Source organism: Silurus meridionalis, chromosome 24 (genome assembly GCF_014805685.1).
Source record: "Silurus meridionalis isolate SWU-2019-XX chromosome 24, ASM1480568v1, whole genome shotgun sequence".
NCBI lineage: Eukaryota > Metazoa > Chordata > Actinopteri > Siluriformes > Siluridae > Silurus > Silurus meridionalis.
This window is the reverse complement of record NC_060907.1, coordinates 4579352-4596532: the sequence shown is the minus strand read 5'-3', so window position 1 is coordinate 4596532 and position 17181 is coordinate 4579352. Positions and strand designations below refer to the sequence as shown.

The 17181-nt window shown below is 37.8% G+C and overlaps 1 long non-coding RNA gene and 1 other non-coding gene across 2 annotated transcripts; one reads left to right on the top strand and one right to left on the bottom strand.

Moving 5' to 3' along the window:
• Positions 1-7129: 7129 nt before the first annotated feature.
• Positions 7130-7201, bottom strand: trnaq-cug. Its single transcript has one exon. It is a non-coding gene; the product is annotated as a tRNA-Gln (tRNA).
• A 1909-nt stretch (positions 7202-9110) lies between these two features.
• On the top strand, positions 9111-10646 carry LOC124378480. Its single transcript, XR_006924239.1, has 5 exons — positions 9111-9151; positions 9277-9297; positions 9415-9433; positions 9542-9562; positions 9799-10646. It is a non-coding gene; the product is annotated as an uncharacterized LOC124378480 (long non-coding RNA).
• Positions 10647-17181: the final 6535 nt, after the last annotated feature.

Here is a 17181-nt window from a genome sequence, read left to right as displayed (position 1 = left end):
GTGTCTGTATGTATGTGAGTGAGTGTGTGAGTGTCTGTATGTTTGTGAGTGAGTGTGTGTGTGTGTGTGAGATTGTGTATATATATATGTATGTGTATATATGTGTGTGTGTGTGTGTGTGTGTGTGTGTGTGTGTGTGTGTGTTTTTCTTTCTTGCATAAATGACATGGCAGATTTCTATTAGGTTGTGTACTAAAAAAAAAAGAAGATATAGACACGTATTAATTATCAAGCTTGACAACACATTCAAGTCATTATAGTGACTGTCTTAATTGTGTGTGTGCTGAGAGTATTCTGAGTGTGTGTGCATTTGTATATGTGTGTGTGTGTTTGTATATGTGTGTGTGTGTGTCTTTTACCCATATTTAAAATCGTGTCTGTGGAAGAAAGAAAATTATTAATGAAGAACAACAAGATCAACAACACATTCATGTCATTATAGTTACTCTCAGTATAGTGTGTGTGTGTGTGTGTGTGTGTGTGTGTGTGTGTTTTTCCAAAGGGTGTGTGTGTCTTACCAGTGTCACGGGCTTTATCTGTGGAAGAAATAAATATTTTTATTTAAATTAAGATCAATAAGTTGAACAACACGTTCATGTCATTATAGTGACTGTCAGTATAGTGTGTGTGTGTGTGTGTGTGTAAGTAAAAGTGTGTGTGTGAGAGAAAGTGTATGTGTGTGTGTTGTGTGTGTGTGTGTGAGAGAGTGTGTATGTGTAAGTGAGAGTGTGTGTGTGTGTGTAAGTGAAAGTGTGTGTGTGTGTGTGTGAGAGAGTGTGTATGTGTAAGTGAGAGTGTGTGTGTGTGTGTAAGTGAAAGTGTGTGTGTGTGTGTGTGTGTGAGAGAGTGTGTATGTGTAAGTGAGAATGTGTGTAGGTGAGTATGTGTGAGTGTGTATGTTTAAGTGAGTGTGTGTGTAGGTGAGAGTGTGTGTAGGTGAGAGTGTGTGTGTAGGTGAGAGTGTGTGTAGGCGAGAGTGTGTGTAGGTGAGATTGTGTGTGAATCTTACCCATGTTTTTCTCTTCTTCTTCTATTCACTAACAAAAAAAAAAACACAGAAAACTGTTATAAAACATGTTTGACATTAAGTTGAACAACACGTTCATGTCATTATAGTGACTGTCAGTATAGTGTGTGTGTGTGTGTGTGTGTGTAAGTAAAAGTGTGTGTGTGAGAGAAAGTGTATGTGTGTGTGTTTGTGTGTGAGAGAGAGTGTGTATGTAAGTGAGAGTGTGTGTGTGTGTAAGTGAAAGTGTGTGTGTGTGTGTGTGTGAGAGTGTGTATGTGTAAGTGAGAGTGTGTGTGTGTGTGTGTGTGTGTGTGTAAGGAAAGTGTGTGTGTGTGTGTGAGAGTGTGTATGTAAGTGAGAATGTGTGTGTAGGTGAGAGTATGTGTGAGTGTGTATGTTTAAGTGAGAGTGTGTGTGTAGGTGAGAGTGTGTGTAGGTGAGAGTGTGTGTGTGAATCTTACCCATGTTTTTTTTTCTTCTTCTTCTATTCACTGACAAAAAAAAAAAAACACAGAAAACTGTTATAAAACATGTTTGACATTATGTTGACATTCATTACACAGTGTGTGTGTGTGTGTGTGTGTGTGTGTGTGAGAGAGAGAGATCAGTGTGAATTGAGACAAGGCCGGAGTGAGCCTGTATTAGTGTGAAATGAGACGAGGCCGGAGTGAGCCTGTATCAGTGTGAAATGAGATGAGGCCGGAGTGAGCCTGTATTAGTGTGAAATGAGCCAAAGCCGGAGTGAGCCTGGATTAGTGTGAAATGTGATGAGGCCAGAGTGAGCCTGGATTAGTCACACACACACTTCAACACAGCAGTATTTACACATTTTCCTTCATTTTTACCTCAAATACACATTAGACACCGTTGCCCCCATCCGGTTAAAAAAGGTTAGAGAACAAGCACCTGCACCTTGGTATAATATTCATACACATGACCTCAAGAGAACAGCAAGTAATCTGGAGAGAAAATGGAGGAAAACTAAATTGGAGGTATTTAGAATTGCGTATAAAGACAGTATGCTCAGCTACAGACAGGCGCTAAAAGATGCTAGAGCTGAACACCTGAGCAAACTTATAGAAAATAACAAAAACAATCCCAGGTTCCTTTTCAGTACTGTAGCTAAACTAACTACAAATCAGGGCTCTGAAAATTGTGTTCCATCACAGTTTAATAGTGAGGACTTTATGATTTTCTTCACTGAAAAAATAGATAACATTAGAAAAACAATTGTGGCAGTTCAACCTCTGACAGCATCTCCTGAGACAGTGTTACCTTCAACTCCACAACTCCACTGTTTTACATGTATAGGACAGGAAGAGCTGTATAATGTTATTGCCAAAGCTAAATCGACAACATGTCAGTTAGATCCAATTCCTACTAAATTACTGAAGGAAGTGTTATATACAACTGGTGAACCTCTTCTGAATATTATTAACTCTTCACTATCGTTAGGACATGTCCCTAAATCCCTCAAGTTAGCAGTTATTAAGCCCCTTATTAAAAAACCTAATCTGGATCCAAACACGTTATCGAATTACAGACCAATTTCAAATCTCCCATTTATGTCCAAGATTTTAGAAAAGATTGTCGCTGCCCAGTTATGTTCCTACCTGCAAGAGAACAATATCTTTGAAGAATTTCAGTCAGGTTTTAGGCCCCATCATACCACAGAAACTGCTCTAGTTAAAATAACTAATGACCTGTTTTTAGCTTCAGACCAAGGCTTCATCTCGCTGTTGGTTTTACTAGATCTTAGTGCTGCATTCAACACTATAGACCATGATCTCCTCCTAGATCGCTTACAAAATTACATCGGCATTCAGGGACAGGCATTAAGCTGGTTTAAATCCCACCTGTCCGATCGTTACCATTTCGTAGATTTAAATGGAGAGCTATCCAGGCTAATGCAAGTAAATTTTGGCGTGCCGCAAGGTTTAGTTCTAGGACCCCTGCTCTTCACAATATACATGCTTCCGTTAGGAAATATTATTAGAAGGCATGGAATTAGCTTCCATTGTTATGCTGATGATACTCAGCTATATATCTCATCTAAACCAGGCGATACAGCTCAATGAAGCCGGATAACTGAGTGTGTTAAGGAAATAAGAGATTGGATGACCCATCACTTTCTACTTTTAAATTCTGATAAGACTGAGATTTTGCTCATTGGCCCAAAAACTAGTATACAGTCGCTCCAGCATCTCAACCTGCATTTAGACGGATGTTCTGTAACCACTAGTTCAACGGTAAAAGACCTGGGTGTTATTTTAGACAGCGACTTGTCTTTTAAAAATCAAATCAACCAAGTTACAAAAACAGCCTTCTTTCACCTTAGAAATATTTCTAAGCTAAGAAATATGTTGTCCATATCCGATGCAGAGAAGCTCATCCATGCGTTCATGACCTCCAGAATAGACTACTGTAATGCGTTACTAGGTGGATGTCCTGCATCATTAATAAACAAGCTTCAGTTAGTCCAGAATGCAGCAGCCAGAGTTCTTACAGGGGCAAGAAAATATGATCACATAACCCCGATCTTATCATCCCTACATTGGCTTCCTGTTGAGTTTCGAATAGACTACAAACTATTACTTCTCACCTATAAAGCACTAAATGGTTTGGCTCCCATGTATCTATCCAGTCTTTTAACACACTACAATCCGCCACGCTCCCTAAGATCTCAAAACTCTGGGCTTCTGAGTTTTTCCTTGCCACAGTTGCTCATCAGGGACAAATTCACATCATTCACCATCACTGTTGATTTGTGTAAAGCTGCTTTGAGACAATGTTTGTTGTGAAAAGCGCTATACAAATAAACTTGACTTGACTTGACTTGACTATTCGGGCTTGGGACCGGCACGTAGAGTGCACTGGATTGTAAAACCCTAATTGCTGGGTTTGGTTTTCTGATCGGGACTCGAACCCGGGCCGCAGCGGCGAGAGCGCCGAATCCTAACCACTAGACCACCATATTTAACTACTAATTAATATATTTTATATAATAAAAAAATTATTAAATAAAAAACATCAAAACTGTACATTTAAATTTGAATATATGCTCTAAATCGGTGGTCCCCAACCTTTTTTTTTCACGGACCGGTTTAATGTCAGACCATTTTTTCATGGACCGGTATTTAGGGTGTGGCGGATAATAAATACTCTAAATAAAATTATAATTTGCAGTCTGCGGTCAGGGGGTTGGGGAACACTGCTCTAAGAACCCTGCCGCTTTAACCAATCAGCGCGTTGTTATGAGTTAATCTAGCCAATTACAGCGCTTGTGGGCGGGGCTTTTTTCTGTGGCACGAGAAATAATTTTCTGAGGTAAAATTTTCATCTTCTCGTGAGGTGAGTCTGATGATACTGATCTTTTTATTTATCTTATATTTCTTTAAGATTCCGGAGTAAAGATGAATTATTGATGTTAATTTATATTTCTGTACCGGCGTCGTTAAAATGACTCGATGTTGAAGTGCACTTTGTAGGGTGATCAGGAAAGTCAGGGCTTTTGTACTGCATTAGTGTCTGAACTAAATATGTGTTATTTACTATTTAATATGTGTTATTTTATATGTTATTATACACTAATACAGGCTCACTCCGGCCTTGTCTCAATTCACACTGATCTCTCTCTCACACACACACACACTGTGTAATGAATGTCAACATAATGTCAAACATGTTTTATAACAGTTTTCTGTGTTTTTTTTTTTTGTCAGTGAATAAAAGAAGAAGAAAAAAAAAACATGGGTAAGATTCACACACACACTCTCACCTACACACACACTCTCACCTACACACACACTCTCACTTAAACATACACACTCACACATACTCACCTACACACACATTCTCACTTACACATACACACTCTCTCACACACACACACACACACTTTCTCTTACACACACACACACACACACACTCACTTACACATACACACTCTCACACAAACACACACTTTCACTTACACACACACACACACACACACTCACTTACACATACACACTCTCTCTCACACACACACACACAAACACACACACATACACTTTCTCTCACACACACACTTTTACTTACACACACAAACACTATACCAGGGTGGCCAACCAGTCAGAGACCGAGAGCCACATTTTTGACCGTGTTACCGCAAAGAGCCACATCATACACATGGGCACACATGAACATCACCCATCCCTTCCTCTTACACACACACACACACACACACACACACACACACACACACACACACACACCTCTGCTCAGCCAGATTTATTTTAAATGTCACACACCAACATAATGACAGAAATTGACTCCTACAGGACAGTCATTTTCAACAATGAACATTGCGTGCACTGTCTCACACACACAAACTCTGTTTAACCAAGTCCACAAACAAAAATATAATAATTTACAGTAGTGTTTTTCTTTTATTATGCATGTTACTTAGTGGGACTTTTGGCATTCCTTGCCTTGAACAATCCCCTTCAAATCTGACTCGTATTCCGTTGTTGCCAATCGAAGCAATTATTTCACGTGTGTGTCAGTCAGAACAGATCGATGCTTTGATTTCAGGTGTTTCAGGGTAGAAAACAGACTTTGTTTGTGGGTTTTTTTATGTGTGTGTTCACTTCGCTTGAGTTCAATATGGTATTTCCGTCAAATGCGCATGTGCGTGAGATGAATATACCGCAGGGGGGGCAATTATTTTTTTACAAGGGGCCACATGAGAAACCTGAATTGTGTCAGAGGGCCACACAAACGATAATATTTTAGGGATGCACCGAAATGAAAATTCAATTCAAACGGCAATGAAATCCATCATTTTTTGTGTTATGCCTTTTGCCTCTGCATATAAATGTTATATAATTTGAAAATAAGTTCAAATTATTATATCTACGATCATTAAAATGTGTGTTAGTAGATGTGTGTGTGTGTATGAGTGTGTGAGTGTCTGTAGGAATGTGTGAGTGACTGAGTGTGTGTGTGTGTGTCTCTGACTGGTTGGCCACCCCTGCTCTAGGGGGTCGCCAAAAAGCATCGAGGTAACCGATGATCGAAATAAACGAAAATCTAAATGGCGGCAGTATATTAACGTGCTTGAAATTTCTATGTACATGATGTGCGTTAATAAATGAGAATGTGCATGCACGTGTTTTTGGAGGATTTTTTACACAACAGCGTTGCCGTGATTTGTTTGATGAAGGCATGCTATAAAAATACATACAGTACATGTTTATCTGTCAGGAATCCACCTGCCACACCCCCTTCAGCGTGTCAGGTGTTTTCTCGGCCGCTTTCTCTGAAGCTCTCAGCTTCAATCGCACATATGGTGCTCGTTTATCATCATCACCAGCTCCTATTTAAACTTCCACACTCTCACGGTCCGTTATTGTTGGTATATGTTAGTTCACGGCGGTCGTTGTTATCGCTCATGTGTATCCCGGTACGTGTCTTCCCACCGGCACTCTCTCACCGGCTGCGCTTTTCTTCCCAAAGTGCATCGCGGATTTTAATGTAAAACCTTTTTCACATGCCAACAACAAAACAACCAAAAAATAATAGTCATTTCCTTTAAATAAAAAAACACTATTAACAGTTTTTCTTGTCTGTCATTTGGCGTGAGAAATAATTTTCTGAGGTAAAATCTTCATCTTCTCGTGAGGTGAGTCTGTAAAAATTCTTATCCAATCAGAGTCATTGACGGAAACTCCTATAGCCAATCACAGCGCTTGTGGGCGGGGCTTTTTTCTGTCTGGCTTTTGGCGCGAGAAATAATTTCTTATGTAATCATCTTCTCGTGAGGTGAGTCTGATGATACTGATCTTATTATTTCTCTTATATTTCTTTAAGATTCTGGAGTTAATATGAATTATTGATGTTAATTTACACTTATTTTAGTGTAGAACGTGATTTAATTATAGTTTTTGGAGCTTCTTTAACTCTGTACCGGCGTCGTTAAAGGAAACTCGTAGGAGTCCTAAATGACTCGATGTTGAAGTGCACTTTATACGGTGAAAATAATAATAATAATAATAATAATAATAATGATTATTTATTCGGGCTTGGGACCGGCACTAAGAGTGCACTGGATTGTAAAACCCTAATGGCTGGGTTTGGTTCTCTGACCGGGACTCGAACCCGGGCTGCAGCGGTCAGAGCGCCGAATCCTAACCACTAGACCACCAGAGAACCCCTATTATATTTAACCACTAATTAATATATTTTATATAATAAAAAAATTATAAAATAAAATACATCAAAACTGTACATTTAAATTTGAATATATGCTCTAAATCGGTGGTCCCCAACCTTTTTTTTTTCACGGACCGGTTTAATGTTCGACAGTTTTTTCACGGACCGGTGATCAGGAAAGTCAGGGCTTTTGTACTGTATAAGTGTCTGAACTAAATATGTGTTATTTCTCTACATTTCTCTGTAAAAGGATTTTATTTTGTGTAGTGTCTCATACACTATGTTTAGTGCACTACATAGTGTTGTGTAGGAGAATATTTGGGATTATTTGAGGTAAAAATGAAGGAAAATGTGTAAATACTGTTGTGTTGAAGTGTGTGTGAGACTGATTTTTAGTTAAAGTCTGAACTGAGTTCTCTGAAGTGCACTAATACAGGCTCACTCCAGTCTCGTCTCAATTCACACTAATACGCCTCACTCCGGCCTCATCACATTTCACACTAATCCAGGCTCACTCCGGCCTCGTCTCATTTCACACTAATACAGGCTCACTCCGGCCTTGTCTCAATTCACTCTGATCTCTCTCACACACACACACACACACACACACACACACACACACACACACACACTGTGTAATGAATGTCAACATAATGTCAAACATGTTTTATAACAGTTTTTTGTGTTTTTTTTTGTCAGTGAATACAAGAAGAAGAGAAAAAGAAAACATGGGTAAGATTCACACACACACTGACACACATGCTGACACATAAACACTCACACTCTCACCTACACACACTCTCTCACACACACACACACACACACTTTCAATTACACACACTTTTACTTACACACACACACACACTATACTGACAGTCACTATAATGACATGAACGTGTTGTTCAACTTATTGATCTTAGTTAAAAAAAATATTTACACACACCCTTTAGAAAACACACACACACACACTATACTGAGAGTAAATATAATGACATGAATGTGTTGTTGATTTTGTTGTTCTTCATGAAACATTTTTTTTCTTCCACAGATACGATCTTAAATATGGGTAAAAGACACACACACATATACAAACACACAGACACACACATATACAAATGCACACACACTCAGAATACTCTCAGCACACACACAATTAAGACAGTCACTATAATGACTTGAATGTGTTGTTAAGCTTGATAATTAATACGTGTCTATATCTTTTTTTCTTTAGTACACAACGTGATTGAAATCTGCCATGTAATATATGCAAGTAAGAAAAACACACACACACACACACACACATATACACATACATACATATATACACACAATCTCACACTCACACACACTAACTCACATACATACAGACACTCACACAGATACACACACACTCACAAACATACAGACACTCACACACACACTCACACACACACTCACTCACACAGATACACACACACACACACACACACTCAGTCACTCACACATTCCTACAGACACACACACACACTCACTCACACACTCAGTCACTCACAATTCATACAGACACTCACACACTCATACACACACACACATCTACTAACACACATTTTAATGATAGTAGATATAATAATTTGAACTTATTTTCAAATTATATAACATTTATTGTGTTTTCTTCCAGTATTTATGTTTTGGATAGGAAAGACACACAAACATTTACACACATACACACTTTTATTTCAGCCGTTAAACAAGCGAGAGGTAATAACAACAAACACTCAAACACACATACACACTTTTAAAACACACACACACACACACTCAATCTCACATACACACACACATCTACTGACAAACACACGCATATTAACGCAATATAATTATTTTAACTTCTTTTTAAATTGTATAACATTTATTGTGTTTTTATTTCAGCCATTAAACATGTGAAGACAATTGAGGAGAAAATTAAAGGTAATACACACACACACACACACACACACACACACACACACACCTACAGACACATATTCTAATGACAGTACATATAATAATTTTAACTTCTTTTAACTTTTTTACATTTCATGTTTTTATTTCAGAATCGGTGGAGATAACTAGAGGTAATACACACACACACACACTCAAATACACACACACACCTACAGACACACATATTATAATGTCAGTATATATAATAATTGTAACCTCTTTTTGTACATTTTTGGTTTTTATTTCAGAGATGACTGCATTTAAAAGGTAAGACACACACTTACACACTCACTCACACACCTACAGACACACACATATAATGACAGTACATATAATAATTTTAACTTCTTTTTTTACATTTATTGTCTTTTTCAGAAGTGATCGTCATACATAGAGGTAATACACACAGACACACACTCACGTGTGTGTGTGATTGTATATATATATAAATATATAAATATATATATATATATATATATATATATATATATATATATATATATATATATATATATATATATATAATATACACACACAATATAATATAACAATATATATTTTTATCCCTATATTTTATACCTTATAGTTATATTATATTCTACTTTTCATTTGTATTTATTATATGTATTTAGATGCCCCACCCTCTGGGAACAGTCCGGACCCCCCCACCTCATCTTTCTCAGACTTCTCCACCCCATCCTTCTCAGACTCCTCCACCTCATCTTTCTCAGACTTCTCCACCTCATCTTTCTCAGACTTCTCCAGCTCATCCTGAAGCAGGACTTCAGAGGCGGAGGCCGGTCCTCTCGTTAATGTAAGTTGCTCAAAGTTCATAATGTAAACCATTCCTGTTCTAATTACTGTAATTAAACTTTTTCCAAACATTAGTTAGTATTGTGATTGTTTTAAAACTTTGTTCTGTAATTACGATTTTTACTGTAAGTTGTTCTGTAGTTAGAATATAATTTCTCATGCTGAATACCTTTAAGTCAACGACAAAATGCTTTATGTTGCAGTAAGTTGAAGTATTTTGAGAATAAAAATAAAAAGTAACGATTTCGGTTTTGTTTTTGCATCATAACTAACATCTGCATGGTTTTATTCTAGGTTGCTGTTCCATGGACCTGGCCTCCACAATTATTTTTTGATTTTTTTTTGTTAAATGTTTTAGTGTTCTTTTGTAGTTTTTTTTTATTTATTGTTCTTGTTGTTATTATTTTAAATTTAATGTTTTAAATGTATATATGTTTTTATATTTTATAAACATTCAATCAAACCCTTCTGACTGAACAGACCCTTCATTCACGCACACAGATACACAGAATTGTGCCCCACAGACTACAATATGTGTTCACCAGTTCTCTGGAAAGAACACATGCTGATAGGAAAGTCCCAGTGATGCAAAATTTTAATGCTGTCTCCTATACATTTGGCCAGCTATACACACACACACACACACACACACACACACACACATATTTATATATATATATATATACAGTGAGTGTGTGTGTGCAAGTTCTTCCACTTTAAAATCATGGAGGGGTCTGAAATTGTCATCGTAGGTGCATGTCCACTGTGAGAGACATCAAACAAATAAATAGTTTAAAATTCATACATTGTGATTTCTGGTTTTTTTTTTTTTTTTAGATTATGTCTCTCACAGTTTACAATTTACAGATTTAAAAAGTAGAAGTGCACTAAAAAAAAACCCGACTAAATTACAATAATGTGAGTAAATATAATTGGTTACTTTCCACCTCTGCCTGGGACACAGTATAGGATAAGAAAAAGTATTTTAAAAGATCAATAAATGGATTAATTGTATGGCATTGAAATATTAATAAAAAACTGGATTGTAGGTTCGTATTTGCATAAAAAACAGACTCCCGGACATTTTTTTTCCAAACTAATTGTCTAATTACTGTGCAGTGTTAGATGTTGTGCTGGTCGTTACACAGCCAGAATTACAACTAATTACATTTTACAAATGCACGAGGCTCCTTTCAGAAACCAGTGCGATCACCAGTAATCACCAGTGTTACTCAGTTAATGCGTCATGTTTCACTGTTTTTTCTTTGACTGCATCATCAGGTGGGAACTGAAAGGTGTGTAATTATGGAGGACAAAAATTGCTTGAATAAATAAATAAATAAACAAACAAACAAACAAACAAAAAAATAATACAAACTACTGCCCAAAATAATGTACACACATTTATGTCGCTAAAATGTTTCTTATTAGGCCAAAAGTTTTTGGACACTTAACCATAAGATTGCTGTGTGTTTCTTTTGGAACTTTGTGTTCATTTACATTTACGACATCTAAAAGAAGCCCTTATACAACACGACTTACGATTTATAGAACATTTTTTTTAAATACATAAAAACAAACACTAGTGCAGGTCTTCAAAGGCTATGAAGGATTTATTCTCAATATGGATTAGATTAGATTATGATTTTAGATATTAAATACATGCAAAAAAGAAGAAGATCAAGATCAACAGGAGTAATTAGAACAGGAAACTTTTATTTCATGACTTTTCACTCTCTGGTATTGTCCTTCTAGTCCATTCTATAACAATATATGGTGCATTATATATCTGCTGACTTGTCTGATGATAGGGACATCTACAGACAGTGTCATGTGATGTATGCACAAGCAAATATGTTAATTTGGAAATTTAGTATGTGCACAAGATCTGTGAAGACTACTTTCTAGAGCATACTGTACCCCTATGTATACTGCCCATCTATAGAACAGAGAAAAGTCTAGATTTAGTCTTCCACATTGATCCCCGTTTACTCTTATAATAATCTACAAAGTCTTCTGGGAAGATGTTTCACTAGATTATGGAGATTTGTGGAGATTCCCTCAAGGGTTGAGGGTCAGAGCTTTATAGCAGGAAGATCTCCATGTAACTGTGCACAGGAGCATTGATATTCTGGAACAGGTTTGGATCATGTAGTAAAGTTAAATAAAGGGAAAATCTTCGTTGAAAATGTCCTGTACAGCCTCCAGTTTATGTTTGGTGAAGAATTACGCATGTGTGGGGTGAAAACACAGTCGGTGTCCGAATACTTTTGACCATATTGTGTTTGAACGCGTGCACGGATTTATTTTATTTATGCTCAGGGTTTTTTCTGGTCCACCGTATGCGTGCTCACGCGAGATGAAAAAAAAGGAAAGAAAAAGAAAAGGAAAATAAAAAAGCCTCTCTTTTACGTTCCATTTCCTCTGAAGGTCTTAACAAAGGAAATCATCGGATTCCAGATTTTGTAAAATAAGTTAACAGAGTCTCTAGTTGTGTTTTATTTTTTCCAAATGTAGAAAAGACATGAACTCCTTTAACCAAGAGAAATTAGCAGGAGGGCATGGGGATTTCCAATGTATTCAGCAGTATTCGTCTTCTGGCTACTAGTGAGGAAAAAGCAATAATATCGTAATGTCGCTTATTATATAAACCACATAAACGGGAGATACTTAAAAAATTGCAATAATTGGGCAGGGTTTCACAGAGACATTAAGAGCTTTTGACAATATGTCAAAGAAATAAGACCAGAAAGAGTTCAGTTTAAGACAGGGGTAAAATGTATGAGTATGATCTGCCGGGGACAACAAACATCTATTACACAGACATTTTGAATGTTATCTGTTAAAGTTTTTTTTTATTTTGCTTTGGTGAAATGAATTCAATGAACTACTTTAAACTGTATAAGACTCAAACGAGCACAAATACAGACAGAGTTAATTTGAGCTAAAACATTATTTCACAGCACAGTTTTAGCGCAAACTCCCACTCCCAGACTCCTTTAAGCGCAAAAAGAGAAGAGGACTGTGAAGATCGAAGCAGATCATAGATAGAGGCAATACGGTTATCAGACTTTGAAAGAGAAAATATTACTTTAATTAAAGTTTTCCTTGGCTGCTGGGGGAATGTAGCAAAATATGCTTTAGCAAAATTGTGTAGTTAAATAAATTCGATTTGGAGATACTGAACCTACTTAGCAAATCATTGAATGAAACAAGTGTGTGATCCAGAAACAAATCATTAAACACTCACTTTTAGCCAGGTTCAACCTGTATCCTGAAATAGAGCCAAACTCATTCAATAGACGCAGTATACTGTCCACACACTTAAGAGGATCTGAAACATAAAGCAATAGATCGTCTGCATACAGTGACACGTGGTGTTCCCTTCCTCCTCTAAGAATACCCGTAAATACTGAAGACCATTTTAAGACTATAAAAAGAGGCTCTATAGCCAAAGCAAAAAGTAGAGGGAGAGCGGACACCCTTGATGGGTGCCATGAGAAAGTTAGTCTTCACACAAGCCGAAGGAGAAGAATACAGCATCTGAATCCAAATTCTTGTAAAACCACAAATAAATAATCCCACTCCACTCGGTCAAAAGCTTTCTCTGCATCGAGAGAGAGATGACCATTTCTGACCTTAACGACTGGGATGGCGTAAAGACAACATTCAAAAGTCTATGTATATTGGACGATAACTGATGGCCCAGTATAAAGCCAGTTTGGTCATCTGATATGATGATTCTCTTAGCGTTTGGCCAAAACTTTAGCTAGTACTTTAGCGTCGTTATTGATTAGGCTAACTGTTCTGTAGCTGCCGCAGAGTGTAGGGTCCTTGACTTTCTTTAAAATAAATGAGTTCAAAGCCTGGTTCAGAGATCGTGATAAAAAATAAAAAAATAAAAAAAAATGGTTCAAGTGAGTAATTGTATAGCTCTAATGATATGGGGAATAGCTGACCAGAAAACCTAAAATAAATAAATAAATAAATAAAATTGGTCAGGGAAGCCGTCAGGGCCAGGAGCCTTGTTGATTTTAATAATTGAAATGCAAGCGGTTAATTCCCCCAAGCTAAGAGGTTCATCCAGGCCGCTGGTTGTATCTGGGTTTAACTTTTTTTAATTGAGAAAGAAACCTCTGAATAGCAGTAGCGTCCGAACAGCCTTCTGATCTGTAAAGATTAGAATAAAAAGAAGCGAACTCTGAATTTATACTAACCCGATCTGAAGTACGGTTATTTGAGGAGTCATATACCTGCGGGATTAATTGGGCAGCACACTGATGTCTAAGCTGAGATGCTAAAAGGCGGCCAGCTCGCTCTCCGTGTAAGCAGTAAGCTGCTTTTGTGGGTTTAATAGAAATTCTGCCTGGTTGGCCGTCAATAAGTCAAATTCTGTTTGTAATTTTAGCTGTTCTGTCTCCAGGACAGGATTTGGTGGACACTGCATAACTGTGTAATAGAGGAATGTTAAAAGTCAAAAAGTCTCTCTCTCTGTCTGTCTCTCACTGTTTTACAGAAGAAGATGGACCTTCTGGAGACAGGGACCTTCAGTGTGTGTATGTGAGAATCCTCTGCAATAAACTCTGCAAGATGTGAGTGAGGAAAGAGATACCTCCTCTTCTTTCACTCTGCTTTTATTACTCTTCACTCCCACCCTCCCGTCCCTGTGCAGCTCATAGAGCATATTCATACAAGTCGCCTTTTGCTGGAACAGAATGTTTCAGAGCATGTAGTTATATGAAAACTAGGTGAAAAACGAACGTGTGGGGGGGGGGGGTTCTTTACTGATGCATGTGACAGTTCATTAGGTGTCGGCTGCTATGAAACTGAGGACTGGAATCAACATATGGGTTTTCTGTTGTCGGACTCAAAACGTGAGAAAAGTCTCATTTCAGATAAACATGACATTCACAAAGTATAATTCAATATGATGAAAAGTTTTCCATTACATTTCCCTCCTTTTTGTCCTTTATGGACAAACTCCAGAGTCAAATTTTATTCTTTGTAATATTTGATCATTCAATAAGACACAACTGCAAAAATAAAACATGTCTAAACAGTTTAGGGTGAAACAGAGAAATGGAACATCAGACACAAACTTTCCCATAAGGGTTTTCAATAATCGTGAATATTCTAAACTCGTTACAACATAATTCAACGCTTAACTACTTAAATTAACGTATCCTTCTCAGGTTGTGTGTCGTCAGGTGGATCGGAGCGGGTCTCCTGTTTGTTCTAGATCTAGTCTGGTGACACCTTTCCTATTCTTGACGTTATTGGTGCTTGAAGGGCAGGTGCGACTTAAGCACCTAAACGGCGCCCTTCTCCCACCTCACGAGGTCCAGCGACACCAGAGTTCCTATGTGAAGTGTTCTCACTTTCCCCGTCTCCCATCAACCCCTGTTCCGGGTCTGGCACTCGTTTGCACCGGCTGGCGTGAATCCACGTGGCTCTCTCTGTGACATTCACAGCAGTCTGCGTTGTCAGGAGCACCTGGAAAGGCCCCAGCCACCGTTTGGTGTTCCGGCTCTTTCTTCTGAAGTACTTCACCACTTCACTTCACCCGGTCTCCCGATTTCAGGTTATGTAGAGGCGTCTGCTCCGCTCCAGAAAGCGCCTCCTTCACCTGTTTGTGGGCGACAGACAAAACAGAGGACGGTCTGATTTCAGTGGATATTGAGTTTTGCACTTGTGGTAATCAGATTTTGGTATGATATGAACCAGTGATCTTTAATTAAATCATCAACTGACATTTTGGTAAAAACATGGTCTATTGAATATTCACACTCTCCCCCTCTTTAATTTTTTTTTTTTTACATTTGAATAAATAAAATACATTTTAAACACACACACACACACACACACACACACACACACACACGATTCTCTCTATACAGTCTGTAAACACAATGATAACCACTGCAATGCCGCTAGCGCCGTTAGCATCGCGTGCTAGCTGCTTTCTAACTGTAAAACGAGCTGCCAAGACCTTAAAAAACTAAACAAACAAGCCAGAATGATCCACGATCATTTATACTTAATAGTAATTAATAGTAACTATACTATTGAGTAGTAACAATAATAAATTACCTTTCGATCAACAGCAGCTTCCGTCAGAGCCACATGCATCTTCTCATGTGCAGAATCTACTTCCGGTCCAAACAGGAAATGAACCCGCCGCTTCACTACATCTCTAATTAAGCATTCGAAAAAAAAAGCCAAAACATATGAATAGGTTCAAAAAATAAGAAAAAAAAAATAAAAATCTGTAATTTACTGTCACGAGTTAATGTGTGCTTATGTTTACACTAATAGCAAAAATGCTAGCGAGCTAACGCTGTTTAAATCGCGTTTCTCTATTAAACAGCTTTCAATTTATTTTATAAAAACATGTTTACTAAACATGATCACTATCTACATCACTAATTGATACATTACAGAAATTATACTTATTATTTTCTATTAACTCGCCGACGCCATCTTGTTTTCGGGCTTTCCCACATTTCCTGCTGTAACTGAATGAAGCTCCGCCCACCGGCGCCATCTTGTTTTCGCGCTTTCCCACATTTCCTGCTGTAACTGAATGAAGCTCCGCCCACCGTCGCCATTTTGTTTTCGCGCTTTCTCGCACCTCGTGCTGTAACGGGCGGCGGCAAGATGGCGCAGTGTTAACAGCAACTTTATTGTGCTCTAAATATTTTCTATGTGCGGTGCTCGAGGCTTTGAATTTCTGTGCTTATTTTTTCTATAACTTGTAGTGGAAGTTCACCATGTTACTTGTTAGAGTGTTTGGGACGCGGAGGACTGAGAGGAAAAGGGTGTGGACACTGAAAAGGACACTGGACGCGGGACTTTTCCCGCCTCGACGCAGCTGCACGAGGAAACCCGCCCAGTACCTCAGCAAGGAGATTGATGATCTCTGGAGCAGGAGGGCGGAGGTGAGGCACCATTTTATTATACTTTATAAAGAAGAATCGCTTCTGCTAACAAAACCTTCTGACACCAACTCATAACATTACACATGTAATCACATACTTAGAGCACAACTTTTATCCTGTAGGCACATTTGTAAAGTTTATCTTGAAGACATACAGACGTGTAGTAATTTTTTATTCAATGTTTTGTTTATTATAAATATATAAAATCCTAATTCAGTGTATTTATGTATAAAAGTGTACTTAAACAATGCAAAAGCCACATAA